This window comes from Pleurodeles waltl, chromosome 4_1 (genome assembly GCF_031143425.1).
Source record: "Pleurodeles waltl isolate 20211129_DDA chromosome 4_1, aPleWal1.hap1.20221129, whole genome shotgun sequence".
Taxonomy (NCBI): Eukaryota; Metazoa; Chordata; class Amphibia; order Caudata; family Salamandridae; genus Pleurodeles; species Pleurodeles waltl.
This window is the reverse complement of record NC_090442.1, coordinates 935,867,222-935,889,599: the sequence shown is the minus strand read 5'-3', so window position 1 is coordinate 935,889,599 and position 22,378 is coordinate 935,867,222. Positions and strand designations below refer to the sequence as shown.

The 22,378-nt window shown below is 43.0% G+C and overlaps 1 long non-coding RNA gene across 1 annotated transcript in view; it reads left to right on the top strand.

Moving 5' to 3' along the window:
- Window positions 1-9,053: 9,053 nt before the first annotated feature.
- The window catches only part of LOC138288603 (uncharacterized), a 131,880-nt gene continuing 118,555 nt past the window's right edge, over window positions 9,054-22,378 (top strand). Inside the window, exon 1 of the long non-coding RNA XR_011202483.1 lies at window positions 9,054-9,538. This is a non-coding gene — a long non-coding RNA (uncharacterized lncRNA). The remainder of the gene's footprint in view (window positions 9,539-22,378) is intronic.

Below are 22,378 nucleotides of genomic sequence, written 5' to 3'. Positions count from 1 at the left end.
GATCACTTAACCTCCCTGTGCCTAAAAAACACAGAATGTGCCCTTGTGTAATGTATCTGACCTTCAGGTCGAATCTGTGCTTTATAAAATGGCAAAAATAAAAAAAACTCTCACTCTTGAAATAAAATCACACATTTTCTATTTTAGCCCCTCTATTCATCTCTTCATTAACCTGTATGATGCCTTAAAGAAATTAGGTATCTGTTGGGTCCACTCAGGAGCAGACGTTGCTGTCTGAGGACAATTAAAAAACACCACTTTTACGTAGGTACATGAGATCTATATATAAGTAAAATGTGGTAACCATAGGAAACTGGTTGACACCATTTGTACATGAGCCTCTGGGGCCTAACCTGGAACAGAGCATTATTGAGAAATATTCTTGTGTTTTTTTAAAGTCGCTAAAGACAGAAAGCCCACGTTACAGGACAGGATGATAATGAAAAAGTTGACCATGGATGTAATCAATACGAATGGTACTTATTGAAAAGGAAAATGTCAGAAGCATGTATTCATTATTTTGCAGTACTTGTTTTATGCTCAGAACAGCAGGTTCTCTACCTTTGAAATTCACATGCATTTTGTATTAAAATTGCTGTGTTTATCTTTTCCTCTCACCTCCCTGCTGCTGAAAGACAACAGAAACCAATAGACTAGCAACTCACTCTTTCCCTTACACTATAAATACTCCTGTTTGCCCAGAACCTTTTTAAATGTTATTTCTGATGGTACTTAACGCCATCACTCTTGCTAGTAGACAGTTTTATGCATTTATCATTCTTTCTTCTGTTCGGCTAGTACTGATCAGTTTCTGAGTCTAATGCCATGACTTCTACACCTCATAAAATAAAATGCGAATAACAGATATTTCTTCTTACCAGCCTCACTGGTATTCATTTTACTGACATCAGAAGAATAAACATTTGGTTGGGCCTGTTAGAATCTGCACGTTTTCGCCATAGGGGCAAAAATGGATCCCTTCAGGAATGCATGAGTCTGCCCAACTTCACACAAAAATTCCACTGAAGTACACTTATTATGCCACCTGTAAAATTTCAAGTGACATACATTGAAGCTGAATATGAGCAATGTTGACAAGTAGTTTTGTTATGAAGTGCATTACTATTTAATAATGTATAGATACCAAATTTATGAGAAAATAACATGTTTTGACATGATTCTGTGTTTTTGTGCTACCTTGGAAAATCACACTTCGTTCTCAGTCTCTGTGTTTCTTGAGTGCCTGTACAACCAATATCTTTCCTTGGTCTCCATTTCAGGCCTTGGAAGTGCCTAAGTATATCAAAAGAAAAAGAATATTTGGTAGCAGCTAAAACTCATTGATACTATTCAGAATGTAGGAAACACAGATTCAAAATTCCGTGTGTTACAATCCCCAGGCAAGAGGTATTCTTCCTCTTGACTATAAGAAAGTTGACTCATGTACTAAGGACTTGATTTAAAGTTTGGCTGCAGTGTAATCTGTCACAAACATGACAGAGTACCCTTCCAGCTAAAGCTTTGATCCGTCCGTCTGATTTAGAGCAGTGCTTAATTTGTGCTTGATGTGTCCGGTGCAGAGCACCGGCACTTAATTTTCAGGGCCGGCGCTTATTTTTCTGCCTCCGGCATTTATTGCGAGCAAAAGATACATATGGGAAAGCTGAAGCAGGAAAAAGTGAAAAAGCGCCACAAAGGGAGAAAACAGAAAGCTGTAAGAGTGAAGAGGAAGGAAGTGGCTGTAAATGGATTAAAGAGGCCCAAAATGGCTTCAGGATTACACTGCCTCGGTCCTCCGAGCTCGCACATTTTATTGCAGCAGCCGCGTTTTTCATAGGAGAGCTTTCGGCACCCGCACATTCTTATTCACAAATTAAGCACTGATTTAGAGACAGACAGACCTTAAGTACTCTGTCGAAAGAGCCTCTGTTGGCTCGGTTGATGGAATACATCTTCTGATGACCCAGTGGAGTAGGACACACAATTCTGCAGCTTACCGGGGATAATGGCTGAATATGTCACACAACAATATGAATCCTGCTAAAATTCCTTTAGGGAGAACCCTTAAACTACTGTAAATATTCTAATATCTTCTTATGCTGAAACCAACAATACTTGCCAGCGAACTTAAAAATGCATTATTGAATATATATCTTTGAGAATAATGACACCAGGCATTATTGTATTGTACCAAAAGAGTGAAGGGATCCCCCACAAGTAATTTTAATGCACCTCTGAAGATGACTCCCACCGCCCCCACTTTTCTAAGTGTTAGCCCCTGAAGTTTGGGTTTTGTTGCGCCCCTGATTCTTACGATTGCTTATTGATGGATGCAGGGGATACGAAAATTATCAGCTGTGAATGTGGCAGATCCATTTTAAGGATTGTTTCCTTTCTGCTAGTTTGGGATCAATTAAGTGCTTATATGTGGGCATATTATTATGATAATATTGGTATGGAATGTGCAGAGATCCCTCTCCTCCGTGTTTGGTTTATTTCAGATCATATTAACATGATAGGGTGGTGCAGGCGTTTAAAATAGCCGTCACAAATGTTGCAGTAGAATCTTGTAGATTCTACTGCACTATTTTTGCAGTCCCCATAATGGGGGAATGCCCCACTTGCATACAATATGCCTGGAGAAAGCATAATGTTGCGCAAGGGATTACAAAATTGTGCAATGCATGTATTGTGCCACTTTGTAAATATGGTGCAACAAATTTGGCCAAATGACGCTAATGTGGTGCAAGGAGGCACTAGGCCCTCTTAAATCTGGGCCTGCATTTTCTACAATTAGGTATCGCAGTTCTTATCCACATTCCTTATTGAGCAGGGTGTCAGTCTAGATGGCAACACGGTTGTGTTTCCTTCCCTTCCCAATAGAGATTGATGGTTGCATCTTAAAATCATCTCCTCTTCTTCTTTTTCTTATAACTACGTACTCTATGAGTGAATATCCGATTCACTTCCTCCTTTCCACCACTTCCCAAGCTGTTTCTTTATTAAGGTAGATACTCTGCCCGTAAAGCATATCTGCTCCTCAAGATTTCCTGTTCCTTTTCTGTGCCCAGTCGTTTCAGCTATGGGGGCTTTCGAGGGTTTGCTGGGACAACCTGCATTAGATGTTCTAGGGGCGTTGGGGCCCCTCTACACTACGCCATCTTGATGAAGGTAGGCTTTTCTTTTAGAAAGCATGAGTTTGCCGCTGCGCCGGCTGCTTGGGTGCTGTGCACTTTGCTTTACCATCGCAGGTGCAGTGCACCTTTTCTTTTGCATGGTAGATCAGAGGCTGCTTGTGGTGCCGCAACTCCTAGTGCTTTCCACATACCACTAACAGTGATGCTGCGTACTTTACTTAAAGTTGAGGGGCTGAGGGTGACACCGCACTTAAAGTTTATCACAGTGTAGGACCCCGCATCCTTCTAACTTAACAGAAACTGCTTGTGCGGTTGTGAGTCTCTGTCCTTTTTTTCTTAAACGTGTCAAAGCTTCCAATGCGGGTCTTAACCTTTTTAACCCTCATAGATTGTGACTGTGTAGGCGATTTTCCAAATATTCTATTTTTGCAGCCAAATCAGAGAGTTTTGCCTGTCTGAATTTCTCATGGAGTCTTTTTTGGCAGTTGTATATCTTTCTTCAACTAATCTCATCTGGCTAGTCATACTGCCAAAGCATTTATTCATTTTGCATTTTGCAGCTTGTGTTTTCTTATTAGTTACCTTTGCAGCCAGATGCTTTCTATGGTTCTCCTTCCTCTGGACGTATTTCAAATGATACAGTATATTGAAGTTCATGTGGGTTCTTGAGGTAATTCTTGAGTATTCATTTTACATTTCTGTAATGTAGTCTATCCCTTAAAATTATTGTTACCAAAAACTGTTAAACCAAGCTCCTGTTACACTTTATGCACTGATTTGCGTTGGTGGACTCTTTTATGATGAAATGCTTTAAGCTTTTGTGGTGCGCATTCACTATCAGGCATCTCATTTAATCTGCCATTCGGCGCATGGCAAAATCTGTTCCTGTGAGGCTCCAGAAATGCGAGCGTGAGCGAGATTTTCGTGTCTTCTGGTGTCTTTTTCTAACACAGGTGGTCACTGGAAGTTGCAATCGGTTGCAGTCAGAGAGCTGCTTCTTTAGTAGATTTGCTGCTGCTTGAGTAGACTTTCTACTCAAGCGGCAGCCAAATCAGCTTGAATGGCTGCACGCTCTTACACACTACAATGGTGCAGTTGGTGCTGCTTTTTCAGTGCTGCTCACGCTACTGGTACTAAATTGCAACATGAGGACCTTGATATGCATTAGACCTGGCATCCTTGGTGTGGTTTCCCCTGCCATTTGGCCTCTGCATCCTGTATTTTTGACTGTGTGGTGGACTCTGTGCTGGTTTTTGGTACTCTAGGCCCTTTACTACTGTTGACCAATGCTTAAGTGCAAGTGCTTCCTGTGTAAATTGTGATTGTGATTGGTTATTCCTGATTGGCATATTTGATCTACTAGTAAGTCCCTAGTAATGTGCACTAGCTGTGCCCAGGGCCTGCAAATCCAAAGCTACTAGGGGGGCTGCAGCACTGATTGTGACTCTCACATGAGTAGCCCTGTAAACGTGTCTCAGGCCTGCCACTGCAGTGTCTCTGTGTGCAGTTGTGCACAGCCAATTCGACCTGGCAAGTGTGCCCACTTGCCAGGCCCAAACCGTCCCTTTTACTACATGTAAGACACCCCTAAGGTAGGCTCTAGGTAGCCCCATGGGCAGGGTGCAGTGTATTTTAAAGGTAAGACATGTAGTGATGTGTTTTACATGTCCTGATAGTGAAATACTGCCAAATTCGGTCTTTACTATTGCAAGGCCTATCTCTCTCATAGGTTAACATGGGGACTGCCTTTAAATATCTTTTAAGGGCAGTTTCCCATTGAGAGCAGATGGAGATCTGGAGCTTGGGGTCTTTGAACTCACAATTTAAAAATACATCTTCTGGTAAAGTTGGTTTTTAGATTGTCTGTTTGAAAATTCCGCTTTTAGAAAGTATGCATTTTCTTGCTTAACTTTTCTGTGCCTCTGCTTGGCTGCTGAATCCACGTCTGGGTCAGACTGACAGTTGGGCTCTTTGTGAATTCCCTCTAGAAGCTAAAGAAACATCCATGTCACACACTCTATAAAATCTTTAAACAGAGAGTCATACACTCTCTAAAACGGCTCCTATGGATCTACAGGAGCTCCCATAAACCCCTCTGAACTCTCCCATGCTCCAGGAGGAGGCCAATGGAGTAACTTCAATCAGAGGCCAATAGGTTGAATAAAGCAGTTTAGTCAGGGAAGCACTCTGAGAGGGAGCACACTGCCCTAATGCTATGATATGATATGATAACTATTTATAGAGCACAGTGAATCACAAATCTTCAGGAAGAATCGTCATAGATCTAGAATAGCCAGGTTTTCAACAGCTTCTTAAATTGACCAAAAGCTGCACAGCCATGAAGATTGACAGGAAGTTGGTTCCATGCCCTTGAACTGGTGTAAGAAAATGATCTACCTCCAGATCTGGAGAGTCCAATCAGAGGAGTGCTATATCACTGGAACTCAGTGTGTGTGTTGGACAATAATGCCATAGTTTAATTTTCAAGTATGAAGGGGATTTTCCTAAAAGGGCTTTGTGGACAAGACAGCAAGGGCCTGACTTAAGAAAAGTGGTGCTGCGTCCACTGTAGTGCCACTTTTGTTGCGCCCCTTAGCGCACCCCCCAATGCCACCATGTGTGCACCGTATTTAACATACGGCACACCATGGTGGTAGTTAGGGATCTAGCATAATAATTGTTGATGCACTTTTTGGCGCTTTGAGGGATTAGCGTAAAAAATATTGACGCTAATCTTGCAAAGCACATTGAGGCCCATTATAAGTAAGGGTGTGCCTCCTTTTAACGCCTGCTCTGTGCAGGTGTTAAAAATGCTGAACAATGGCGCAAAGAAATCTTCTAGATTTCTTTGCACCATTTTTTCAGCCCTCTCCTAATGTGGGAATGCCCCCTTGCATACATTATGCCTGGTGCAAGCATAATGTGGCGCATGGGGCTACAAAGTTGCGCAATGCATGCAGCGCACCACTTTGTAAATCTGGTGTGGCAATTTTGGCCTCTTTGGGCCACATTAGCGTAAAAACAAAATCATGCTAATGTGGTTCGAGGAAGCGCTAGGCCCTCTTATATCTGGGCCCAAGACTTTAAAAAGATGCATTTCCTCATCTGTAACCAGTGCAAGGACATTAAAATAGGGGCCTAACGAGAACCCGGTGGGAGGTTACAGATCAGTTTGGCAGCTTTGTTTTGTACGACCTGAAATTTCGTAAGAAGAGTGTCATTGGCTGCCATCAACAAGGCATTGCTATAATCCAGGCTACTGATAACCAGCGCCTGGATCAATGTTTTACTCACTGAAGAAGGGATCCAAGGGAAAACCTTCCTCAGGGTGTGTATGGTAGCAACACAAGTCACTCTTACTGCAGCAATGTGATGTTTCATTGTCTGTTCCTGGTCTTTTTTTTATCCCTAGGTCTTTCACTGAGTGGCTGGGAATCGGAGGCATGCCCAGCTCCACTGGCCACCAGTCCGGTGACCAGAACTGTTGTGCCTTGCCGAATAACAAGACCTTTGACTTCTCACTATTGAGCTGAAGTGAGTTTAAAGCCATCCTGGCAGCGATATGTTCCATACAGTTTTGGAAGTGATGTCGTGAGTCCTCAATGTTATGTGCTATAATGGTGATCAGCTGTGTATCATCGCATATGAGATTATTTCAAAACCATGAGATCTCACCAGCTGTGCAAGGGGAGCAACATAAATATTAAATAATGTTGGGCTCAGTGATGAGCCTTGAGGCACTCGCTTGGTGAGAAGAACCTGCCGAGATTGAAAGGAACACAGTGTAGTAATTTGGGTCTGATCTTTTAGAAAGTCAGCTAACCACACAGACACCGATCTCATGCAGACTACTAATCAGAACTGGATGAGAAGCAGTATTAAAAAGCCGCTGGAAGGTCTAATAGTACCAGCATGGCAGGTGCACCACCATCCAAAGAAAGACGGATAGAATCGGTCACTGCCACTACAGCAGTTTTTGTACTATGTGCTGTCCAGAATCCTGACAGGGAGGGATCCAAGATTGAGGGATCATCCAAAAACATGTTTGTTCACATGGCACTCAAGAATACTTGCTAATAAAGAGGCTAAGGAGATTGGGTGGTAGTTGCTCAGACTGGTGGGATCGATGTTAGCTTTTTTCTGAAGACGGACAACCAGGGCTGTTTTCCAAGCTGATGGTACTTATGTGGATTCAAGGGAAAGGTTAAATAACGACAAAACCGCTGGGGCAAGTTCTGCTGACAGAGTGGCAACCATACTTGGAGGGGGGACAAACATTCATAGGTGAGCCAGATTTGGCATTCCTCAAAGCAGATAGAACTGTTCAGTCATTGGAGCAAATCTATCCAAACATGGGAGAGAATCATTGTAAGGTGCCACTGGAGTAACATAATTGAACTGCTCCTGTTTAGTTGGGAATTTTCTGTAAATTGCTTCCAGTTTTTCCTCAAAGAAATCTGCAAGCGAGTTGTAAAGTTGTTGTGAAGTAGGTATGACAGAGCTACACGCATGAGGGGGTGTAAAGTCTTTCAGTATGGTAAAGAGTTCTTTGGAAGAATTAGAAGTATTGTGTTTAGTTGCAAATGTAGCTACATCTGATTTTCCTAATAAGGGTGTGATAATCAAAGTGGATTTATAAGCTATGTCCTTCAAGGCTTTAGATCTGCACCAGCATTTTTCCAATTTCCTACACTCTGCCTTCCGCAGGTGTAAATTATTAGTAAAACAAGAGGCATGGGGCCTGCCTGAAGTGTACTTGGAAGTTTTCAAGTGGGCAATGTTAGCAAAGGTGGGTGACAGAGAGAGATGGTAATTATCCAATGCCATCTTAATATCAAGCTCCTTACAGCTCCTCCTACAGACTGCCTGCATGCTATTGCCTCACAGGGGAAACAGTGGACATGTCAAAGCAGTTACAGTGTTCAATTTCCTTCTCACTGTGTCCACCACTTCATCTTCCAAGATCCATGGTCCGTGTCTGGTCCTGATCTGTGGTGCCTCTCACAGCACAGGAAACAACCTAAATGAAGATAAGACAGTTTCAACTGAAGCCTTAGCAGTGGTGTCAGTGTCGGCTGCACATCAGTTGAGCGCTAAACCTGCTGGCAATCACTACATTAACTTGGCAGTCAGATATAATCCTTTAGTGTTGGAATATGGTTGGAGAGGAGGAGAGGTAGGAAAAGGAATAATCCCAGGGCAGCCAGATGCTACTCTAGCAGCCTTCTCTCCCCATCCAGCAGTCCAGAGGTTCCTCTTAAGTCAAATCATTGGACTCAATTGTAAATGTTTTAGATGAGATGGATGAAAACTAGAAAAATATAACCATCTGGATACATAGACTTTCTGAAAATATTATTGTGCTATCCATTCAGGATTTTAAAAATGTTATTGTTGTAAATTAAATGACTTACTGGAGTGTTATATAAATAATTATATGTATAACTATTAAGAAGTAATGTACTTCTCCCTTCCCCAAGTTAACCCCCTTTGGTCATGGTTCATCCCTTCCTTTCCCTTCCTCCCCTCACCCACCATCCACTTGGACTCACCGGGTGCCTGGCTTGGAATGTTGACAGCGGAACTGTCAATTGTGACATGATGTATTGGAGGTATCAGGTGAAGATTAAATTACTCTACTCAACTACCAGTGTCTACTGAAAATCTTAATTTCTACACTGGAGATTAAGGATGGGATACGGCTGTGCAGGGGACAGCGCGACACCTCCACCCCTGTGATTACAGAGTTTTGCGAGCTCAGAGAAACAGCTTAAGAAGCGGTACAACCGTCATCGGTCTTGAACTCTACCACGTCACAATCAGATCCAGCACACTGTGAGGTGAATCATCGCTCTTGTCATTCGAGCCAAAGCTTGCACATGTAGTGGAGGAATTCTTGAACTCTACCGCGTCATGATCAGATCCAGCACACTATGAGGTGAATCATCGCTCTTGTCATTCGAGCCTAAGCTCGCACATGTATAGAGGAATTTTTACAAGGATCGAAATTGGTGGAAAAGCGGAGATTGCACGCTGGTGAACACAGCACTATTGAGTCCTCAGCATTGGTTTGGAGCCTGTCACGCTGACAGGCAAAGTCCTCGGGAAGAAACCACAGATCAGGGGCGGAAGTGCTCTACAAAAACATAAGCTGGATTTGCTGCGGAACGAGTCGAGAAAGTCAGAGGACTTTCTAGCCTGCCACGCTGACAGGCACAGCGCTCACTGAGGACGTAGATCGGAGGCGGAAGTGGGTTTCAAACTCTCATACTGAGTTTGATTGTGGAACGAGCAGGGAGAGTTGAGGACTTCCTAGCCTGTCACGCTGACTGGCACAGCAGTGGAAAGGAGCCCTACTGTGAAAGGACATTTAGGGGAGAAAGCAAAGGAAAAAAAAGAAGGTAAATAAATTGTGCTCACTCATTTTTGGCACCGATCTCAAGTAGTGCTGTCATTATGTTAACACAGACTAAAGAGTGTTTGGAAAAGAGAAGAAAAAAAAAGGTTGAGGAAGTAATTTGACCTTAAAGAAATTGTTTTAAGAAAACCCCAGAAATTCTATTGTATGACAGAGTGAACAAGTTGTAAGGTTAATATACTACTGTAACATAGTATAAGTAGCTACCTAACATTTAACATGGCTGCTGCAAGCATGTGTCAGCCACCACCTTTCTTAAATGATGTGGGTGAGCCTATACTACCTTGGAAGGAGTGGGCAAAGATATTCAAATCCTACCCAATAGCTATTCGGGGAGAAAAGTTTTCACCTTTCAGGAAACAGCATACATAATTACATAACCTAGGACTACAAGGAAGGAAAATGTATGAAAACGTAGAAGAACTTACAGTAAGCAATAAAGATTCAGATGCAGAGTCATTAGATGTACACCAAACTACTTTAAAAAAACTGGAAGAGCATTTTAGCATTCTAGTAGTACTAGAAAGACACACATTGTTTTGAAGGGTGCAGTAAAAGATTGAAAATATGGCTAGTTATATTGCTGCACTTAGGGGGCTTGCTAGTACATGTGATTTTAGCTTATTAAATGATTCACTGATTCCGGAACAATTAGTCAGATGTACAAATAATGTAAAAATACAAGAGAAATTACTCACCTTGAATTCAGATCTAAATGATGCTTTAGATATAGCCATAGGAATAGAACATACAGTTGAATGTATGAAAGAAATTAAACCACTAAATCAAAATGAAGAAATACACGAATTACAGGATAGCCTAGGGAATAATCCTAAAATACTGGAAATCAAAGGAAAACAACCAGACACCAAACCAGGTAGAAGGGCCATTATAACATGAGGCACGAGGACTGTCTTGGGAAGTGGAAGATAGGAGATCTAGTAGCTGGTAAACTTCCTACTTCCCAAAGAAGTTCCGCTAGTAAGTTTTTGACCCCAAAGACCATTACTGATGTGCGTAAAAATGTGGTTGTGCTGAACGCTGGCAAGACTTGGAGTGTAGATAGGATAGCAAGACTAAACCCTATAATGAACAATACTCATGGATCCTCGTCTTATACCAAGACAAGTACCATTACAGGAGTAAGGTCGCATTGAGAGAGAAAAAAGCCTCACTGGCTCAGGGACTTCGTCACCAAGTAAACTGTAATGTAATTTCCTGGGTAGATAAAATATTCAAGCTTGAGATGTTACATATGTTATGGAATCTTATCTGGTGTACCCTAATCTGTATGTTATTACAGGTAAGAATGTTTTTCAAAGTTGTCCCTCATGAATAAGGGACATGTGTTGTAAATTAAATGGCTTACTGGAGTGTTATATAAATAATTATATGTCTTACTATTACGAAGTAATGTACTTCTCCCTTCCCCAAGTTAACCCCTTTGGTCATGGTTCATCCCTTCCTTCCCCTCCCCCCTCACCCACTATCCACTTGGAATCTCCAGGCAACTGGCTTGGAATGTTGACGGAGGAACTGACAGTTGTGACATGATGTATTGGAGGTGTCAAGTGAAGATTACATAAATCTACTTAATTTCAACAGTTATCATCCAGAAATTACAGTTGCTTTTCATTTATGTATGATGTAAATTTGATTCTCTCTTTAGTTTTTTTTAAGGTTTCTAAACTGATTTTCCAATTCACTTGTTTTATGGACTACAATAAAAAGATCCCATTTATTGTATGTACATGGAATTGTAAATCTCTGCTCTAATCGGCGTGTAGAGTATAAATGCGTTCTCGTGTCCATTGATGTACTAGTGCTATGTAAGTAACATTTGTTATTCCATCCAATGTAGTCACCGGTTAACAAATGTAGTATTCACAGAATGAACAGTTTCTCGAAATCATGTGCATCTGTGTTTAATATAGGGATTCAGGCGGTCATTCTGACCGCGGCGGGCGGCGGTCGCCGCCCGCCTTGCGGTTACCGCCGAATGACCGCACCGCGGTCAAAAGACCGCAGTGGCCATTCCAACTTTTTCGTTGGGCCGGCGGGTGCCCTCCAAAAGAGCGCCCGCCGGCCCAGCGGGAAAGCCCCTGCAACAATGAAGCCGGCTCCGAATGGAGCCGGCGGAGTTGCAGGGGTGCGACGGGTGCAGTGGCACCCGTCGCGATTTTCACTGTCTGCTAAGCAGACAGTGAAAATCTTTGTGGGGCCCTGTTAGGGGGCCCCTGCACTGCCCATGCCAGTGGCATGGGCAGTGCAGGGGCCCCCAGGGGCCCCACGACACCCGTTCCCGCCATCCTGTTCCTGGTGGTAAAAACCGCCAGGAACAGGATGGCGGGAAGAGGGTCGGAATCCCCATGGCGGTGCTGCAAGCAGCGCCGCCATGGAGGATTCCCTGGGCCAGGGGAAAACCGGCGGGAAACCGCCGGTTCCCCTTTTCTGACCTGTTGGCGGTGCTTCCGCTGCCCTCCGCCCTGGCGGTCAGAGACCGCCAGGGTTGGAATGAGGGCCTCAGTGTGTTCCAAAAATTGTTGTTCCAGGATATTTGTATAAAGGCTGGAGGTGCACATAGTACACATCAGCCAAATAATGTAGTAAAATAATATTGAACACACTGAAAGTACAGGACTCTATTTGTATGTTCATTATTTAGTCTCCAAATAACCACTGTCGGTAATTCTAAAATAAATTCAAAAACGTTTTGGATGTTTGTGCGTGGGTTCTGATTATTTATCATTTCAAAGTATCAAATTTCATGAAATGCATGTATAATTGAAATCACCTTGCAAATCTATTCATTTCTTGTATTTCTGGATGTCTGTATTTATTTCTCTATTAAGCACAGTGTGAACAGCACAACTTTGGGAACAGAGAGAGGAAACCACTGGTGGCTGTTTCCAACCTTGTGTTGCTTGAATTTCACGCATTAACACTGTGAACTCTACAACCCCAACGCCCCCCCCCCATAAAAAATTCGCTGTGGTCTGCTCTGAGCCAGCGCAGCTGTTCATGAAATGGTCCCTTGAGACAATACTGACAGAATGCAGACTAGTGCAAATGTGAGAGCCAATACAGTTTGTGAATATGCATACTCTATTGTTCTAAATGGTCTATTTATTTCCATAGTCTACGTTTTTACTTTGTTTAAAACTACATATTCTCAAATATGCTAATAAGAACAGATTTAAAGAGATAATCTAAACCCAAAGAACTCCTCACTATTTCGATGAAATGTGGCTACACCTCTCAGTCAAATGGCCGCTTGCTGCCAAAGGAGCGGAAGTGGAAAGAAAATGACTGCCATTTGGCCTTTTCCTGATCAATACTTTACAATTCAAGGCCGACGTTTGGGCCATCAATCGAATGATTTGATGGGGCACTGCCTACATCTGCAAGTTTATAAACCACTATCATGCATTTGTTTATTCAAAGGGTTGAGAGCAGAGGTCAGTAAATTGGTGACTATAAGACAGTGTCTGACCTCCAGAGAGGCCGGAGATCAATACTTTCCTTCTCAGCCATGTATATTTGAAATTTGGTAGTCATCTGCAAAACATTTTACAATTTATCCATCTCCATTCCTTAAACCAAATAAAGAGTTCCAGAAAGTAGCTACTTTATCAATATGATCTGAGCGCATATTGCATTGTTTTAGTTAAATCGGTACACTTCACACGCACGTCATTATTTACAATGTTTATAACATGGCATTTTGGTAGTTTTTCCTTTTCCTTCTCTACCATGGTAATTACATCCTTTGACATTATTTGAGATTGCCTCCCTTAGGTGTCAGAATACACCTCGTTATGTGTTTCACTATTAGCGAGTCCTTTCTTTTTATTCGGTTATTTATTCATTTTTTCGCGGTCCAACATGGCACACACTCGATGGTATTGGAGCACTTTGCAAGAGGTCATATTCATTTTTCTCTGCACGGAGAGATTAAGGGCCTCATTACGATTGTAGTGGTGCGAGGGCCGCCACACTCACATTGATGGTTGGGCTGCTGAACTCCCTGGTTGGCCCAATTACAACCCAGGTGGGCGGACCGCTAGGGGACCACCGACCCCACAGAGAACATCGTTTCTGGTGGCATGACAACAGTCTGAGTTGTACTCAGCCAGGGAGGTGCTGAATTCAGCCCTGCCTGGCTGATTACAACTCAACTCACCACCAGTCTTTTCATGGCGGTTTGATGGGCATGGAAAGGCTGGCAGTGAGGGTGTGCTAGGGGCAACAGGGGGGCCCTGCACTGCCTATGCCCAGGGTGCTGGTCGGGCCCCTCTGTGCTATGAGATAGCATTTCACTCTTTATCTCCTAGCACTGTCCCTGTCGGTCTGACTGGCGGGAAAAGTCTACTGAAATGTTCCCGACAATCAGACTGGCAGGAACATTGTAATAGGGCAGAATAAATATATTTCTTTTGTTCAAGTCTTGCAACCTTGCATCCTCGTTTGACTGCTCTACAAAGGTAGGAGTGAAAGGAATGGGTGGATCAAGGTAATCCCCAATGGCACAACAAGATGGATGGAAGATGACGCCAACCAGTAGCCAATGGATAGCCAAATCCTAAAAGTGCCATATTTCATTCAACATGAACATGCTGGTATTAACTTATAATTTCTATAATATGAACATGTGCTGCCATATTTAGAAGTTATTGGGGCAGCTAGGAAATATAGGCACGCCAGGCCCTCAGGTGATCCCGTAATTGGAGCAATGGACAGGCTTAAAGTAAATAAAGGTATCTCTGGACTTCCTCATGTAATACACGATAATAACGGCACATTGATGTTGATTACACATCTCAATTCATGTAAGTTATTGCCACGACCGAGATTTATGAATTTTGAGGGGTATGATCCCAAATTAGTTGGTGACTTTCTCTTGAAAATCATCATATTCCTGAAGTCCTGATGATGGTTTTTGTAATTAATTGCTTTGTCTGAAACATAGCACAGGCTGAAATTGGCGGCCTAAGAAATGCATGACACCCAAAATTACTGAGCAAAACATGGCTTTCCAAATATTACAAAAGATGGTACATAGCATTAATAATTTTAGCTATTCTATCACTGATCGATGTTTGCGTAAAGTAAGATAATTATTGTCCTAAACATTTTTCAGCATATTTCTTCCATTTAGTTACGGTTTCACAAACCAGAACGGTATGACTTGTTCTGGAGTTCTGCAAGCAGCTGGGATCTCTGTCTTTTTGTTTCATACACATCGCTTTCAGTTCTACCCTTTATTCTATTTGGAGTCGGTGGAGCATCTCGAAGGCAGGGAAAATAGTCCCCTACCTCCTCAGGATGATGGCTGTGTGTCCTGTAACAGGACAGTGAACATGTTAGCTCCACTCCATGGTCTAATGACGAAGGCTGTCGGAAACACACATGTATATGATGTTGCAATCACTTAACTGTAACGGGACAGTGAACTTGTTAGCTCCATTTGTAGACTGGAGTGGCAGTGTGGGAGTGTCAGTATTAATATTCAAATCAGGTAGTTTCTTCTATCTCATACAATAATAGCGGCTGTTACTTTGTAGGTTTGTTGCAGTGATTACTAGACTCCTGCAAAACTTAAAACACCAGAATCTTACAAAACAAATAGCATCTGACATTTTACTAATATGTAACAATTCTGTTACTGAGAAGTAATGGCGATACATGCATCTTAGCCACATGCAAAACCACAGTGACAGGTTTTCACCACTTTCTACAGTGTTAAATCGAGCAATTTTGAGTGCCTCCGGGCATGCCCTGTCTAACAATAGTTTAGTTTGAAGATATGCTACATTTTTAAAAAAATCAATGACAACGCTAGTGTGGTGCGTAGATCGAATGTGAAAGGTTGACATTCGCATTCGATCTACGAGACGGGGGTTCGGAAGGTGGCGGTTAGGAAGGAAAGGATCAGAATGAACGGAGCGGTTCCGACATTGCTCCTGTAAAGTCCCCGCATATTTTAGAATAAAATATTACCTGTTACTGCCGGTCTCCGTCTTTACAGTGGCGACGAGGCGGGCAGGAGCGATGTCGGAGGTGAGGATCGTGCTTTTATTTTCGGCGAATTTCTGGCTGCTGGTGTTTCCATAACTTGAGGGGCGGCGCATTAAGTACTTCTTGATGTCCTGTATTGGCAAGATTCCTGTTTCGGAAAAATATCTGCAACTACGCCAGGAATTATGGGTTGGAGTGTGCCCAAATTACTCTAGAGAGTGAACAACACAGTTGAAGCAGCCATTTTGAAGTGGTTTGGAGATCTTTTCAATCTTTATTAAGGAACACAGTGATAGGCACACCTGTGTGCCTACAAATAGAAAATTGGCAGCCATCTTTAAGGAGTAGACTTCGTACCTGCAAATATTGTCTACAATTACAAGGAACTAGGCACGTTTAGTGTGCTATAAATACAATTACAAGGAATTTGGTACGTTTAATTTGGAATACGGTGATAGGCACACCTTGTGCTTATAATTACAAAAAGAACCTTTATCTATACATTTGACTTGTTGGATGTGCCGGAATTTATTGTGACTGGACTCTGTTTTAAAAAAAAAAAAAAAAAAAATACAACTGCATTCAGTAATTATTGATATAGGACATTATTAATTACAGAATGTCTAGTATTCAACCTCCACCATTTTTTTTGAATGAACCAGGAGATCCGCCCATTCAGTGGGAATTGTGGTTGGATTTATTTGAGGCATATGTTGATGTGTTGGAAGAGGGCGAATTATCACCTCATAGGCACCTGTCATTGCTTAAACATCGTTTGGGCGCTGTAGGGTTAAGGGAATTAAAAAATTTACCACCTGTAGATAATGTGCATGGGGTAGATGTGTATAAATGTGCTTTACAACAGTTACAGGATAGGTATGGCCGGAAAATAAATGTAGTTATGGAAAGATATACATTTTATTCCAGGGAACAGAAGGTTGATGAGTCTATTGACCAGTATATGGCAGTGTTAAGAGGCTTAGCGGTTACGTGTGCTTTTGACAATATGACATATGACCAAGTTTTAAGGGACCAATTATTAATGAAGACTAAATCTAAAAAAATACAGGAGAAACTTTGGTCTTCTGGGGAAATATCTTTAAAAACGGCTGTTGAAGTGGCGAGGAGCATTGAGATTACCGAAGATTGCATACAAACTATGAGGAGGGAAGTTAAAGATTGTGACAACGTTTGTACCGTAAGCAAAGACAGGGATTGCAAGGATAAAAAGAAAAAAATGGTTTCCTGGTCTGGTAGTGGGGATAACAAGTCTGGCATGAATAACAATACTAGAGTGTGCTTTAGATGCGGCGCCAGTTCGCATTTTGCAAATTTTAATGGTTGTCCGGCGATTGGGAAAAATTGCAGTGCATGTAAAAAAAAGGGACATTTTGCACGCGTCTGCAGAAGTTTCGAGAAAAAAGTGAGTTGTGTTGTGGAGAATGTGGATGATGATGAGGTTGAGGGAGGAATTCAGAATTTGGTACTAAGTATTCAAGAGCGTAACATTAAGGGAAAAGAGCTTCAATTTCCGAAGTGTTATATAAATATTGACGGTGCACGACTGGAAGTTATGGTGGACTCGTGTGCGTGGTACACTATAATAGGCAAGTCTTTATTTAATCAGTTGTGGCCTGGAAGGAGTTTACAAAAAACAAAAAACAGTCCTTGCAGTTATTCTGGTCATAAAATTGCTATTGTAGGAAAAATACAGGCAGAAATCGAATATGCTGGAAAGAAGTGTTCAGGTGAAGTTCTTGTGGCAGAAGGAGGGGCAACTATTCTGGGTTGGCCACATATATGTCAATTGGGGTTGAGGGTGGACCCTAATGCTACTCCGCCAGTGTACATTGTGAGTATGGATACGTCACAGGATGATTTGTATCATGATATAAAGGGACTATTTCCCACCGTGTTTAGTGGTTGTTTGGGAAGTATGAAAAATTTTAGACATACAATTGTATTAAAGGAGAATGCTGTTCCCATAAGGCAGAAGTTGAGGAATGTTCCCTTGAATTATAGAGAAAAATTGAAGGAGATGTTAAAGGATTTGTGTGATAATGATATTATTGAACCCATTGAGTGCTCCGATTGGGTTTCTCCGATTGTAATTTCGGTAAAATCCAGTTGGGACCTCAGGTTGTGTGTTGACCTGCGGGCACTCAATGATGCAATTTGGATAGATACATTTCCTTTACCAAATTTGCAGGAATTGATGTCGTCTATTGGAGATGCTACTGTATTTTCAACCATCGACTTGGCAAGTGCGTATCACCAGATACATTTAAGTCCTGAGTCTAAACATTGTACAGCTTTTATTACACCGGAGGGGATGTTCCAGTACAAAAGGATGCCGTTTGGATTGGCTAGTGCGTCTGCAGTTTTTCAGAGGGAATTGTCCAAAATACTTTCGAATGTTAAGGGGGCAAAGGTATTCCAGGATGACATTTTAGTATATGGTCGCGACAGAAGTGAGCATGACCGGAACTTAAAAATAGTATTGCAAGCACTGAGTGACTATGGATTAACTGCTAAGGATCAAAAGTGCAAATTTGGAGAGAGCCACGTGGAATATTTAGGTCATATTATTTCTAAGGATGGTATTTGACCTAAGGTTAGTCACATCAAAGCTATTAGTGAGGCTCCAGAACCAAGGTGCAAGGAACAATTGTTATCATTTTTAGGCCTAGCAGAGTTTTATTCTCGCTTTGTGGAAAACTTTGCATCCAAGGTGGAGAACCTCCGTGCCTTGCTGAGGAAAAATGCGACGTTCTGCTGGACAGAGATACATTCCAAGGAGTTTTCGACTATAAAGAAAGAAATTGTCAATGCCTCTTGTCTCAAATCGTTTGATGAAACTGCTGAATGTATTATAGCAGTACATGCTTCCGCATATGGTATTGGTGCGGTTTTGTCTCAGAAGAAGAAAGGAGACACATGGGTGGTTGCATATGCTTCTCGTACTCTGTCTCAAGCAGAGAGGAACTATTCTGTAACTGAGAAGGAGTTATTGGCCGCTACGTGGGCTGTGCAACGATTTAGGATGTACATATGGGGGCGCAAATTTAAAATTTGTACGGATCACAAACCTCTGATTAATATTTTGAGCGCGGGAGGGGGAAGGAACCTCACTCCTAGGTTGGCAAGGTTGGCTTCCAAATTACAAATGTATCACTTTGAGATTTGGCATCTTCCAGGGAAAAGTAATTGTGTAGCAGATGGGTTGTCTCGGTTACCACTATCGCATAGTAGTGCCGAGGAAATTGATGATGGAGAGTGTGATGTTGCGTTCACTTATAGGGATGCTATGTTTCTGCAAAATGGGAATGTGCATGACAATTTATCTGAATGCGTGTGGATGAGAGAAATGCAGAAGGATGAGGTTTTGTTGAAAGTGAAGGAGTTTATTTTGAGAGGATGGCCATCAGAACGTAGTTTACGAGGTGAGAGCAGTACATTTTGGAAGATTAAAGAGGAATTGTCTGTGTCGAATGATATTATATTAAGAGGTGATAAAATTGTGCCTCCCTATGGTATGCGTGATACCATTGTTAAGTTGGGACATGAAGGTCATGGTGGCATGGCAAGTACCAGGAGGAAGATCAAAGACGTTTTTTGGTGGCCGGGGTTAGATGGTATGGTAGATCGTTGGGTAAGAGAGTGTGGTAAGTGTGTACTGAGTGATAAGTCTGTGAAACCATTAGTGGTACCATTACAGTTGGTTGAGTTGCCTGATGGCCCGTGGCGCAAAGTTGCAATTGATTTTATGGGTCCGTTTGTTAACTTACCTGCTAAGGAAGGGTATGCGATTGTCCTAGTTGATTATTTTTCCAAATGGCCAGAGGTTCGTATGGTTGGCAATATAACTACTGATACTGTGATCCAATTCTTAAAAGATGTATTTGCGAGGGAAGGAATTCCTGAAACTATTGTTTCGGACAATGGTGTACAACTTACTTCTGTTAAGATGAGTTCCTTTTTGAAGAGCTGTGGGGTAAATCATGTGAGGGTGTCATTATACCATCCTGAAGGCAATGGTCAGGTTGAAAGGTTCAACAAGGTTATTAAGGACACTATACAATTAGCCTTAGAATCTAATTTGTCTTGGAAGGAGGCCATCCAAAATATGTTGTTATCATACAGAATTACGCCACATTCAGTCACTGGAAAAACACCTTTTGAGTTACTGAGGGGTCGGAAACCATCTTCTAAACTAATCCCTTGGTGGTTGATGAACAGAAGGCAAGGAAGTTTTGGTGGGGTAGACTTTAGCTCTGTGAGAAATCGGGTGCAAGAGTATCAAAACAAAGTTTTAAGCAAAATCAATAGTGGAAAAAATATGCCAAACTTGGCAGTTGGACAGTACGTACGTGTGAAGAATTTTGGGCTAATAAATAAAGGGAATGCGAGATGGTCACGCCCTATGAAAGTGGTGAAGGTATTGAATGGTGCAGTTCAGCTTGAGGATGGAAGAGTACGTAATTTGCGGCAATTTCCGACCCTGCCAGAGCAGATGGCAGGAGTGAGCGCCGTAACAGCGCAGCCTCGAGGAGCAAGAGTGGCGCCCTCGAGTGAAGAGAAGGAGGAAGAGAGTGGGGACCCTCCTGCCAGAGAGAGGTCCACCAAGAGGATCCGGGAATGGACCAGACCGGGAGAGGTCTGCCTGAAGAGCAGATCATGTCCTACCCGCAGGACTCAGCCTGTGAGAGGCTGCGCTGTTACGGCGCTCACTCCTGCCATCTGCTCTGGCAGGGTCGGTCAGTTCAGATGACCTGCTCACTGATGGGCCAACAGTGGCCATCTTCCGTCGCTGTGCGGCCAGGTAGTTTTGCATGCCCTGTGTAACAATAGTTTAGTTTGAAGATATGCTACATTTTTTTTAAAATCAATGACAACGCTAGATCGTCCGAGCAGTATGTAATCTGCCACCGGCACTTGTCAATATTTCCCAAATTAACGGATAACAAATGCATATGGCATACCAATTTACAAATTCAGAATGGACTTTCATACATTGCATCAAGATGTCATGTATGTGGTGGTGGGGGTGGTGGAAGTCACATTACACAACTATTGACCTCAACTACTTCACTGGAAGTGACAATTTATGATCTTTGAACACGAATCTCCCCAGGAAGTGATGTCACATGACTTTAATCGGGAAATCACAATTAGTGACATAGCTGAATTTAGGAACCTCATAACATAACAACAACAACAACAGTTGCTAGCACAGACAAATTTATATATGAGCTGCAGCATATATTTGTATTGATTGTATGATGGAACAACGCATAAGCCAACCATGCATGCCTTTTCAACACAGTCGGAAAAACGTCCGGGTTTTTCCACGCATGACTTTACAACTAATTTTCTTTGTAAAAGCATACCTAGTAAAGGCATGTGTGGGAATAGCATGCGTGGTTCTAGCATGCCTCCCCACCACCTGTCCTAACATCATAACTACCCTGACTGACTCGACCTGCCCTAAAACACTACTATCCCGCCCCCCACCACTGCCCTAAAAACACTACTATCCTGGCCCCCCACCCCTAAAAACCAAAGCACCCCAACAACCCCCACCCTCTGTGAGCCCTAAAACCTTCCCTGACCCCCACCCACCCTAAACCAACAACTGACCCCCCACCCACCCTAAAATCAAAAGTACCACAACCCCTTAGCCCTGCCCCTAAAATCGAAACTACCCCGACCACCCACCCCTGCCCCTAAAAACAAAACTACTCCTGACCCCCCACCCCTGCCCCTGAAAACAAAGCTAAACCAACCCACCCACTCCCACCCCTAAAAAACAAACTACCCCGACCCTCCAACCCACGCCTCTAAAAAGAAAACTCCCCCAATACCCCTCACTCTCCCTAAAAACAACCAACCCCACCACGTCCCTAAAAACAAAACTACCCACCCTCTCCCCGTCCCTAAAAACAAAATTACCCACAACCCGTCCCTAAAAACAAAACTACCCTGACTCCCCCACCCCTGCCCCTAAGACTAAAACTACCCCACCCCTGCCCCTACAAACAAAATTACCCCAACCCACCTCTAAAAAACAAACTACCCTGACCCTCCCACCCCTGCCCCTATAACCCAAACTACCCTGACCCCCACACCTGAACCCCACACCTACTCCAAAACTACTCCAACCCCCTCACCCGCCCCTAAAAATAGAACTACCCCACCCCACCCCTAAAACAAAACTAAACTGACCCCCTGCTCCACCCATAAAAAACCAAACAACCCCACAACCCTGCCCCAGACCAACTTATTTAGCTCGACTGCCCACCCCCACCCCGACCCTAAAATCAAAACTACCTGACACCCCATCCACCCTGAGTCCTAAAACCTTCTGACCCCTCACCCACCCTGAAAACAACTGACCCCTCACCACCGCCCCTAAAAACAAAACTACCCCACCCCACCCCTAAAAACAAAATTTCCCCCACTCCGTCCCTAAACATAAAACTACCCTGACTACCCCACCCCTGCCCCTAAGAACAAAACAACCTCACCCCCGCCCTAACAACCAAACTACTCTGACCCTGACCCTTAAAACAAAACTACCCCGACCTCCCCACCACACCCCTAAAAAGAAAACCTCCCCAGCACCCCCACCTACCCTGAGGCCTAAAACCTTCCCCAATACCCCACCCACCCTAAAAACAACTGACTCCCCCACCACTGTCCCTAAAAGCAATACTACCCCACCCCGCCCCTAAAAACATAATTACCCCCACCCCATCTGTAAAAACAAAACTACCCCGAGTCCCCCACCTCTGCCCCTAAGAAC